This window comes from Nomascus leucogenys, unplaced genomic scaffold (genome assembly GCF_006542625.1).
Source record: "Nomascus leucogenys isolate Asia unplaced genomic scaffold, Asia_NLE_v1 000511F_285423_qpdss1sc, whole genome shotgun sequence".
Lineage (NCBI taxonomy): Eukaryota > Metazoa > Chordata > Mammalia > Primates > Hylobatidae > Nomascus > Nomascus leucogenys.
Genome location: NW_022095798.1, coordinates 19,280 through 31,752, shown reverse-complemented (window position 1 = coordinate 31,752; position 12,473 = coordinate 19,280). Strand labels below are relative to the sequence as shown.

General features: G+C 44.6%; 1 pseudogene; it reads right to left on the bottom strand.

The window, feature by feature from the left end:
- Positions 1 to 4,823: 4,823 nt before the first annotated feature.
- Positions 4,824 to 9,792, bottom strand: LOC115833720 (annotated as a pseudogene).
- Between the last annotated feature and the right edge of the window lie 2,681 nt (positions 9,793 to 12,473).

Here is a 12,473-nt window from a genome sequence, read left to right as displayed (position 1 = left end):
TATAAATGCATCTTCAGACATGAAGGAGCACCTCACGGTTGCACTCAGATACCTCCTGGGATGTGATTTAGTCTTGACGATTATCATTACATGTCAGTGAATACAGTTTGATGAAAACTTTTAGGGAAACAAGTTTTCAGAAACTGTCCCCAGATTTATTGTAGTAGCAGTCAACTCTGAGGATGCATTTTTTTGACCGGGCAACTATTGTTGGGGGTCTTATAATACCTGACTTGGAGAGGTGTGTTTGTGCCTTTTAGGTAAGATGGGGAATAGAGGGCCCCCAGACTTAAGAGCTACATGTGATATTTGAGATAAATTGATCCTTAACATTTTTCTCAAGTCAGAGTTCTCATTATTTGTCTCCTTGATGCCAATAGAGTAAAATGCAAAATGGCTCACCACATGGTCAAAGCCCCTCCCTTTCAACTGGCCACATCCTGGCCTTCCCGTGCTCTTTCTACTGAACCAAGCTCTGTGTTCCAAGAAACCATCCCGTCCTCAAATCTCTGTACCTTGTTCTCTGCCGAAGCCATGCCCAAGCAGTTCCCTTTGCCTGGTATGTTTCGCTCTCCCATTTCCCTGCAACACTGCCTGTCAACGTCTTCAATGAGAAGTTCCAGCCCCACCTTCTAGAAGCTTCCAGAAGCCAGTATTGGGCTTTGGCATTAAACAGCCTGTAACAAGGAATGATCCTGCCCCAAATGTTGCTAGTGCCAGGTTGAGTCACTCTGTCATTGACAGGGTGACTCTGAGTATGTGGGTCCTTTTGAGCCCGTTTTCTAATCTTTAAAAAAAAAAAAGGGAGGGGAAAATATTTACTTCACACTTTTATTTAGTTTTTCAAAGATTAAATGAGACAATGCTAGTGAGTTTCACTAGCATATAGGAGATAGTCAAGAAATATTTCAGTGGATAATGGCATTTCTCTCCTGATCAGGTTGGATTAACCCTCTCTTTTCTACAGTCCGGCACGTTCTGGACCTCACATAGCTGCCTTGGAGCTGAGGTTTCCGTGTTTGTCAGGTGGGCTCATCTTGGTCTCTTGCCTGGTGACTTTAGCATAATCCTTGCTCAAAACCTTAAATTAAATGAAATAGATTCTTCAGGTATCACTTTCTTTTTTCCTGTGACATTCCTTCTAACAGCTGCCGAGCCTGAAGACAACAAAGCTGCCCAGACTTTCCTCCTGGGCTCCAGCCCCTCCTGTCTGACTGCTCAAAGGAATCTCAGCACGCAGGTCTCACAGGCACCTCAAATCCAGCCTGTGTAAACCTGAGCTGCCCGTGTACACTCCTATATCCTAGAACCATGGTTCTCAAATGTGGGTGTTTTTGCCCCCCAGGTTACATTTGGCAGGGTCTGGGGATATTTTTGTTTGTAACAACTAGGACAGAGGGTCCTTCGTGGAGTCTTGTAGACAGAGGTCGGGGGTGCTGCTGCTGAACGTCCCACAATGCATAGGACAGTCTCCGTTACAAGGAATGATCCTGCCCCAAGTGTCGCTGGTGCCGGGTTGAGAAATCCTGATCTAGAGGGAGACTTTACCTGGTAGGTCAGGCCGTGGTACCGCTCTGCTCATAATCCCCCATGGTTCCCACATCCCTCAGAGTAAGATGCACACCCTCCGGGTGGAGGACACGGCCTGCAGCGTTCTGCTTCCCCACCTGCTGAGCCCCGACTTCTTATTGCCCTCTCTCCCTTTCCTCCACCTCTTCTCCTCTTTCGTGCCTTGCTTGTCTGCCCTGCCTCCCACTGTGCCTCCAATACGCCTGCCTCAGAGCCTTGCACCAACGTTCCCTCTGCTTGGAATGCTCTTCCCTCAGTCACCCAAGTTCATCCCTTGCTGCCTTCAAGTCTCTGCTCACATGTCACCTTCCCTGCAAGGCCATGCCTGCCCACCCCTTTTAAAGCCACAGCCCTTCCCGGCATGCCATCCTTCTTGCTTGCTATAGGTTTTTCCACCGCATTGACCATCTTACAAATGGGTTTATTTATTGTATAATTTTCTCTTCCCACTACAGTGTAAGAGCTGCACGAAAGGGATATTTTTGTTTTGTTCACTGATATTTCCCACTGCCTAGTGCTCGAAAAATATTTGCTGAATAAGTGAATACATCAGTATCATACTGTCCCCAACTTGCTCATCTTACCTCTATTTTGTAACTGATCTATGTAACCACCATTTAGCTGACATCCAAGTGTCAGAACCCAAACTTCCTTGAGTCTTCTCTTTCTCTGTCTTTTTTATTTTTTGAGATGGGGTCTCACTTCTCACTATGTTGCCTAGGCTGGACTTGAACTCCTGGGCTCGGGCGATCCTCCCACCTCAGCCTCCCACGTAGCTGGGACTATAGGTGTGTACCATTGCACCCAGCTTATCTCTCTCTTTCACAGCTTTATTGAGATATAATTCACATAAAACAGAATTCATCCATTTAAAGAGTACAATTCAATGGGTTTTGGTATATCATATGGTTATGCAACCATCACTGCAACAATATTTGAATATTTTTTTCTTTTTTTCTTTTTTGAGACAGCTTCTTGCTCTGTCACCCAGGCTGGAGTGCACTGGCGCAATCTCGGCTCACTGCAACCTCTGCCTCTCAGGCTCAAGCAATTCTCCTGCCTCAGCATCCTGAGTAGCTGGGATTACAGACACATGCAGCTACACCCAGCTAATTTTTTGTATTTTCAGTAGAGATTTCACCATGTTAGCCAGACTGGTCTCGAACTCCTGAGCTCAGGTGATCTGCCTGCCTCGGCCTCCCAAAGTGCTAGGATTACAGGCATGAGCCATTGCGCCCGGCCCAAATATTTTCATTATCCTTGAAGAAACCTCATATTCCTTAAATATCACCTCCAGCTCCCCCACCCCCACCACCATTTCTCCTCATCTCTGGCAACTACTGATCTATGTGCTGACTCCATGGATTCTCCTGTTCTGGACATTTCATGTCAATGGACTCATACAACATTCCTCACTGGCTTCTTTGACTTAGCATACTGTGTTCCAGGTTCATCCATGTTGTTGCCTGTATTAGTATTGCATTATTTTTATAGCCAAATACTATTCCATTGCATACAGGCACAGCATTCTGTTTATCCACGTATCACTTGATGGGCATTTGGGTTACTTCCAGTTTGGGGCTACTATAAAAATGCTGCTTTGGGCTGGGCGCAGTGGCTCACACCTGTAATCCCAGAACTTTGGGAGCCTGAGGTGGGCGGATCACTTGAGGCCAGGAGTTCAAGACCAGCCTGGCCAACATGGTGAAACCCTGTCTCTACCAGAAATACAAAAATTAGCTGGGCATGGTGGTGCGTGCCTGTAACTCCAGCTACTCAGCAGGCTGAGGCACGACAATCACTTGAGGTTGCAGTGAGCTGAGATCAGACCACTGCACTCCAGCCTGGGTGACAGAGCCAGACTCTGTCCCCCTGCCTCAAAAAAAGAAAAGAAAAGAAAACTGCTGCTCTGAACATGTGTGTCCATGTTCTTGGGTGGACATATGCTTTCATTTCTCCTGGGCATGAACCTGGGAGTGGGGCTGCTGGATCATGTGGTTACTGTGTGTGTAATCTTTTGAGGACCTGCCACTGTTTTGTTTTGTTTTTTTTTCCTTTTCTCTATGAATCCACATCCAACTCATAAGTATGGGCTGTGTTTCTCCCTCCTGAATCTGTGCTCACTTGCATCTGCACAGAAACCACCTCTTCAGTTCATACCTGGAAGGCTACAGTGCCTGTTAACGGGGATCCCTCTCCACTGGGTCACCCTCGCCTGCACAGGGGAGGGAGTTTCCCCTTCTTGATGCCGAGGCCACACTCCGGCCCATTCAGGGGTGCCTCTGGAGGTGGGACCCAGGCATCAGTGCTTCCCAGAGCTCCCCAGGTGATTACGACGCACAGCCAAGCACCTGCTTCCTTCTGATCCACATTTCATCACCTGCCACCCAAGTGCCTCCACGACAGCAAATCTGATTGTGTGATCTGGATTCTTCTTAAAACCCATCTGTGGCTCTCCATGGCCTCCACAATAAACTCCAAGCCCCTCAGGATGCACATGCATCTCGGTGACCCGTGTCCACCGCCACCCGTCTTGCCCCCTTCCTCTCCCTGACCCACGCTGCACATGCCACGCTGAGCTATGTGTGCCTGCCCATCCACACCTCCACGCCTTGGGACAGGCTATTCCCTCTTCCTGAAGTGCCTGTTCCCATCTTTCATCCTCCTCTAGGAAGTCTTCCCTGACTGCTCTCCCTCAACGGGCTGTAACTGTGTTCACTGGCCTCTAGTCCAGGAGCACCTCAAGGCCAGGGTTGGGATATCACTCATCTCTGGATCCTCAGCCTGTAGCTGCCTGACTCATGGTGGGTGATGGGTTCTTTCTTTTTTTTGGCATATGTGTGTTGGGCGGTGTGATGAATGAAGAGGTGAGTGAATGAACCTGGTCTATGTAGAAGCTGTGACCAGGTGCAATCCTACCAGCTGCCCAACTGTGCCCTCCTGAGTCCCAGAAATAACCCTGGGGGCACTCAGCAGGGCCTGCTCAACCCCCGACCTGGACCAGCGAGACCCACACACGTCTCCCTCCCATGGGGACATCTACCTGCATTTCCCAGTCTCAGGCTCCGTGTGTTTCATTTCTCCAGCCATGGGGCCCAGCAGGTGTCAGCAGCAAAGGAGAACTGGGTGGGACGGTCCTTCCTGAAGATAAGGCAAAGTGCCCCAGCCCAGAGATCAATCCTGTAAATCCACTTTCAAAGGGCTGAATAAGGTGGGACATCCCTGGTTCCTTCTTCAGCCATAAATCTCTAGGCTCAGATGGTAACTGCCCTCCTCTTGACAAAGCTGTAAAGAGCACGGCATAGCAGCAGTCGGGAAAGAGCATGGACAAGAAAGGTCCTTGTGGTGGGGCAAGGCCCACCTGTCCTGCCCCCTAAGCTTTGCCTCCCTCCCTGCATGGGCTTTGCTGCCTCTGTGGGGACTTGATGGAGGTTGCAGGGCTTCACTGCCAGTGCGGGAGGCTTCTGTGAGCATTTGTCCTATAAATACCCAGGCTCCGTTCTGCTGCTCAGCCCACACTGATGCCACCTGACTTCCTGTGAATGGAGCACTGTAAGAGGAGTCCAGCTCAGCTGCCCCCCATGTGACTGTGCAAGAGTCACCTCCCCTCTCGAGGAGGCAGTGGGGTGGGTGGACTAGATGATCCCAGAGGTTGCTTTCAGCTCTAATGCCCCAGTTGATCCTGGTTTTTTGTTTGTTAGTTTGTTTGTTTTTGAGACGGAGTCTCGCTCTGTCGCCCAGGCTTGAGTGCAGTGGTGCAATCTCAGCTCACTGCAAGCTTCACCTCTCGGTGTTAGCCAGGATGGTCTCAATCTCCTGACCTCGTGATCCACCTGCCTTGGCCTCCCAAAGTGCTGGGATTACAGGCGTGAGCCACCACGCCTGGCCAAGTTCTCCAACTTTTTTCTTCTTTTTCACAATTGTTTTGATTATTCAGGGAGGGTGCCTTGAAATTCCCTATGAGGTTTAGGATGACTTTTCTATTTCAGAAAGAAAATCAGACATGCCATTGGAATATTCAGAAGGATTACATCGAATCTGTAGATTGCTTTGGATAGTCTTGACATCATAACAATATTAAGTCTTCCTTCATAAACACAGGATATCTTTCATTTATTTATGTCTTCTTTAATTACTTTCAGCAAGGTTTTATCATTTTCAGTGTATGAGTCTTTCACCTTCTATTAAAAACATGCCCACAAGACTGAACACTAATATACAAAAATTAAGATAATTCTATTATAATTTTCTCTCATTTCTTTCCTCTAGTTATATTAACATGTTAGATTTCTTTTCAGTTTACTAACAACAACAATATGCCACATCAAAATAATTATCCTGACTGCTACGCTACTGGGTTGAGATAGGTCTGTTTTAATACAAAGCAGCTTCAATAAGAGCCGTAAGAATTACTACGCAGCCAAGCCTACAAAAGGCAGTCCCAAGAAACAAGACGGAACACTCAAATAGCTATCCTTCTTCACTTTCACACTGACAGCTTGTGTTCTTCCCCACAACTTACCTGCAGGCAGGGTCAGGGAAATTCAGAATTTCACAGGAGAATATGGAAAAACTGAGAGCAAGACGTAAGTGAATGGGATGCGTTGGTGAAAGTTCTCTCACTGCAATATCACTAGCAGCTTTGTAAGCCACTAGGCTGTTCTCCGCCGCCTCCTTCTTGTCATTTCCTGTGGCAAATTCTGCCAGATACCTGTGGTAGTCCCCTTTCCTAAAGCAAAATAAAAAAAAAAAAAAATTAAACCAGGAACAATGATTTTCAAAGTAAAATAGCTAAAATTGTTCTATATAATATAAATATGTGACAAAAATATATGTAACAACTAACAAGTGTACTTCAATAATTTTAAACACTCTCAGGAATATTTGGCTCCATTTCATTTTTTTCCTAGACATTTCATACTATTTTCCTTATTAGATATAACCAAAAATCCCACAGAAATTAACTGAGGAGCCTCTAAATATCAACAAAACTATCACTTGATAGACTAGAATTAAACAAGCAAGTGGTTCCAAGAAATGGCACAAGTGTATTAACCATAAAATAAAATTTCTACATGAAACATTCAGCCAGCACTGTGCAATGTGTGGCTGTTTGGGGGAGGGGAATGAGATAGGTCACATGAAAGCAAAACAATATAAATAAGTAAAGCAAAAGCTAATGCATTTTTATAACAGCCTGACCATCTTTTTATTCCAACATCAACTATCCTTCTAACATTAAACAATTATTTGTAAATAAAAGTTGGAAACCTACATAGAAGAAAGTCATGATTCTAAAAAGGCCAACTTTTAATCTCACATTTTCCTTTCTAGTATAGAACCTACATTTCATAATAGAAAACCTTGGACTTGGCAGCGGTAGCTGCTGGAATGAGGTGTTTGTCCAATGCATCCAGAACGTCACCACAGATTAACTTTAGCTCAGTCTCAACCTGAAAAAATAAAAATAAATTTTAAAAAATCAGACTGTTTCAGTCTAGAAATTCTGTAAATTATTACACATTCTATCTACCTCTGTTTTTGTGGAAGAGAGCTTAGTATTACAGAGAATTCGTTTCCCTCTCCAAACTCCCTTCTTCCCTTTTGACACAAAGTCAGAGAAAAGCTGCCTCTCGGCTATCAAAAGTATCTTTTCTTTCCTGCATGCAATTAAGTGCTAGACACACACACCACCCCCCACCCCAGCACCGCCTCAGAATCCAACTACAGAATCACCAATGACTAAAACTAAACACTGATGCTACTTGGTAAATGCTGGTCAATTACATGAATCTTTCACAAGGTAGCAACTATTGTGTCCATTTACTTGGGAAAGCAGAACCTAAAAAGAACTTAATAAGCAGAGCTAGGATTTGAAGCCAGGCAGGGTGCAAGGGACAGAACAAAATTCAAATCCAGGCAGTCTGCCTTCAGTACTTACATTCCTAACAACATTCAACAGGCAATCCCTTTAGTGGAAGAGATCCAAAACGAGTTAAGATACCAAAAATCTACGGACCAAAGAAACTATTGCCACTCATCTCTATTCATTTCTAATACTGAAAACGTACAGCACCTCTAAACGCACATACCCAGCTTTCTTTCTTTTTTTTTTTTTTTTTGAGATGGAGTCTTGCTTTGTCCCTCAGGCTGGAGTGCAGTGGCACCATCTCAGCTCACTGCAAGCTCTGCCTCCCGGGTTCACACCATTCTCCTGCCTCAGCCTCTCGAGTAGCTGGGACTACAGGCAGCCACCACCATGCCCGGCTAATTTTTTTTTTTGGTATTTTTAGTAGAGACAGGGTTTCACTGTGTTAGCCAGGATGGCCTCAATCTCCTGTCCCCATGATATTCCCACCTCGGCCTCCCAAAGTGCTGGGATTACAGACATGAGCCACTGTGCCCGGCCGCTTGCTTCCTATTTTCTATGAACTCATGGCACTACCGTTGAACCTTTCTAGGTTCCTCTCATGCCCCTGGAACCTCCTTTCCACTGTAAAACATTCTCTCACTCTTTCTTCCATAATAGCATTCTTATCTTAGCTAAGCAAAACAATTTTCTGAATAAACTATCTTCCTGATGACTTTTCAAATAGAGACTGCTGTAGGAGACAAAAGGTTTCCATGTTCTCCTAGCTCCTCACATACTCAATGACTGCTCTCCTGTTACTCCAAATCCTTCCTCCTCACAAGCCGATATTCTATATTCCATTTCTCAGTTTCTGTCATCAATAGATCTCTAGGTCCTTATCCCACATTCACTGATATCTACAGCCAAGCTATCCAATACCTGAGATCACACCAAGGTATGGTGTGGCCACGTTCCATTCAACAGAGTTCTTTGCTTTCTACTCCAACACTTGCAGTTATCCATACAGCTAACTGTGCTGCTCCATACTAGAAGTCTTACAACGTAATGCTCCACTCTTGGCCGTGGCTTCCTCTTTTCGTTCCTTTTCTCTTCTTGTTTCTACTTAGGGACTCATCAAGACATCTCCTCCCTCCCTTCCTTCATCTCATCTTAAGACATCCACACTCGAACTTTCCACATCTTCTCCCAGTGTATCAGTTGCTCTCTTTGCGTCCTGCTTCCCTTTCCTAGCTAGCCCAAGTCCCACAGTGTAGCTCATGGACTTCTTTCTTCAGCACTTTCAACTTTCTCACTTTCTCATTCTTCTGGGACACAAAACTTGTCTATTGGTCATTGAAATTCTTTGACCCAACGTATTTCATGGTAATGGTAACATCAACCCCAGCTTACAACTCTATTTTTAGGGACAGGGTCTCACTTTTTTTTGCCCACTACCGCAGCTTCCAGGAGAAAAAGTTATTCATCTCTGCCCTGAAATATTCTGTAGCCTAATCCACAAGAGCAAAAGATAAAAATCTACCAAGATATAAAATGTGTACTACATATACAATCCCGTGAGCATTAGGCTGTGACCTCAAATGCCAATGACTATGGCCAAATTACTGACAGACATAAGCCTGAGAACTAAGCCAGATGCTCAAAAGAAACAAGCCTCCCTTTTCAGAGACATTTTCTAAAACTATAAAAATAAAAGGCAAAAATTAGGACATATTCAGGTGACAACAACTTCCTTCCCCCAGACAATTTATGTTGTATAAAACCCAAAGATTAAAAACTATGGAATTGGATTTAAAAAAACCTGATCTTTCAATAAAAAGAAGAATGGAACAAATTTAACCAAAAACACTCATCATTTTTCTTGAAAATACAGTAGTTCCCTTTTATCTGAGAGGGATCCATTCTGAGACGCCCCAGTGGATACGCTGAAACCATGGATAATACCAAACCTTACATATACTACGTTTTGTTCTATACATACATACTCATGGTAAAGATTAATTTGTAAACTAGGCGGAGTAAAAGATTCATAACACAACAATTATAACATGCTCTAACAGAAGTTATATGAACACAGTGTCTTTCTCTCAAAATATCTTATTGTACTGTACCACTGGTAACTCAAACTGCGGATAAGAGGGGACTGTGGTACAACAGTCTCACCACTTGCCATACTTTTGAATCATTTTCCCTTGTCTTCTCCTCTCTTGTTCCTTCTTTCTGTTCAAGGCTGCTGATTATTCTCTAGGAGGCTCTTCTAGCTCCAGTCACATTCTTATATGTAACAGGAGGTTTCTTTCTTCAGCTGTCAACTCCACATCCATCCCTGCTAATTTCTTCATTGACTCCACCATTTCTATGAGGGAAAAGCAAAATCTGTACACCTGCAGAATTAGCACCACATGGATGCTGCTGAAGGGTTTTCTGCCTGTGTCCTCTGGAGTGGTGACATCATGTCCTCCCTGGACTGGAGCCCATTAAGCAACACTTGGAGCAGTCAAGGAGTGCCACACCAGAACGTGGGGACCAGTGACTTCAGGGATTGCTGGGCAGCAAGCCCCAAGGTCCTCAGGGCACCCCAGGGCCTTCCTTGGAAACCGTACTGCCGTCAGTGCCCTGCCACCATGGGCCTGTGATGAGACTGCAGCCTGAGCGACCTACACAGTGCCTTCAGGGTCGCTCTTCCGTTGTCCTGGTGAAGAGCACAGCCCTGATCCATGCAGGCCTCCTGACCCACACCCTCATGTTCTCTCCCAAACACACTTTCTTATCTGTTCAAGATGGGCAGGCTGAGACGGCTACAAATTTCCCAAATTTTTAAGTTCTGCTTCCCTTTTGATTATACGCTCTGTCTCTAAATCATTCCTCTTTTCTTTCATTTTCCTAGAAATATTCAAGAGAATGAAGCTGCTCCTTCAATACTTTGCTTAGATATTTCTTCTGCCAAATTTCAGGTTCATCACCAGCAAGTTCTGCCTTCCAGAAAACACTTAGGAGCACAATGTGGCCAAGTTCTTTGTCACTTTACGACAAGCGTCACCTTTCCTCCAGTTTCCAATAACATGTTCTTCATTGCCATCTGAGACTTCATCTGAATGACTTTTCCCTTCCATATTTTTATTTTTTTAAGAGACTGGGTCTCCCTATATTGGCCAGGTTGGTCTTGAACTCTCATCCTCAAGCAATCCTCCCATCTCGGCCTCCCAAAGTGCTAAGATTCCAGGCATGAGACACCATGCCCGATCCACTCCACATGCTACCAACGTTCTGTCCAGCTCTCCTCTTCTGAGCCCTCGCCAGAATCACCCTTCATGTTTTAAAATAAATGTTTCCTGTTGAAATGATTTTAGATACACAGAAATATTGAAAAGGCACTCTGGTGTCCTCCTACACCTTCCATCCAGCTGCCCCTAATAATGACATTTTGCAGTACCGTGGCACATAAGAAATTCATGCTGGGTGTGGTGGCTCACACCTGTTAATCCCAGCAATTTGAGAGGCTGAGGCAGGAGGTTCAGGTTCACTTGAGTCTAGAAGTCTGAGACCAGCCTGGGAAACAGGTAAACCCTGTCTCTAGAGAAAAGTCAAAGAAATTAGCCAGGCATGGTGGCGTGTGCCTAGTCTGACCTAGTCAGGAGGCTGAGGCAGGAGGACTGCTGGAGCCCATGAGTTCCAGGAAGCAGTGAGCCATGATTGCACCACTGAAGAATAGAAAGGTAAATATTTGAAATGTTACTTTATGCCACTAGGAAAAGCAAGAAGACTTTTAATCTTATACCATCAGTATTAAGGTATACAGTTTTCTTTTTCTTTTTTTTTTTTTTTGAGACGGAGTCTCGCTGTCGCCCAGGCTGGAGTGCAGTGGCGCGATCTCGGCTCACTGCAGGCTCCGCCCCCCAGGGTTCACGCCATTCTCCTGCCTCAGCCTCCCGAGTAGCTGGGACTACAGGCGCCCGCCACCTCGCCCGGCTAATTTTTTGTATTTTTAGTAGAGATGGGGTTTCACCGTGGTCTCGATCTCCTGACCTCGTGATCTGCCCGCCTCGGCCTCCCAAAGTGCTGGGATTACAGGCGTGAGCCACTGCGCCCGGCCAAGGTATACAGTTTTCTAAAAATTTATCTCTGCAGTTCAATAAGAAAAAATTCCTGCACATTATATTTGATAGAGCAAATAAAGAAAAAAAATTAAAAATTAAAGGAAATGTCAGTATTAGACTCATGCATTTTTCAAAGCATTACTAAACAGCATCACACATTTCTGTTTAAAACACTTGTACCATTGCATAATTAAGTATGAAGGTGAGAGTTATTTGAGGTGCTTAAAAGTTGGTGGTACCACATCTAACTGGTGTAGACTGGATAAAAATGACTATAAAAAGTTCAAATTCCATGCAAATGTAAAGATTATACAATCTTATTAAATTATTAAACAGACATTTTTTCCCAACTATCAAATGGGATAACATCATGTCTATAATTAGCAATAAGAAAATCCTATTTGCACAATCTTCGAAGTCCTTTTTTAAAATTTTATATATATCATCTCTCATTTAAAAATGAACATTACTACATGCTTATTACACCTAGGAAGAAAAATTTTCAATTTTTTTTTTTTTTTTAGACAGAATCTCACCCTGTTGCCCAGGCTGGAGTGCAGTGGTGTGATCTCAGCTCACTGCAAGCTCCGCCTCCCCGGTTCACACCATTCTCTTGCCTCAGCCTCCCCAGCAGCTGGGACTACAGCCACACGCCACCACGCCCGGCTAATTTTTTGTATTTTTAGTAGAGACGGGGTTTCACTGTGTTAGCCAGGATGGTCTCGATCTCCTGACCTTGTGATCCGCCTGCCTCAGCCTCCCAAAGTGCTGGGATTACAGGTGTGAGCCACCATGCCTGACAAAAATTTTCAATTTTATAATCTCAAAATTTTTGTTAGTCATTAAAATAAATCAAAGCATTCAGCATCAAAGGATATACAGACACACGCTCTTAGGTAATTCATATACAAGAACCAGAATATTAGAGGCCTAAGCTG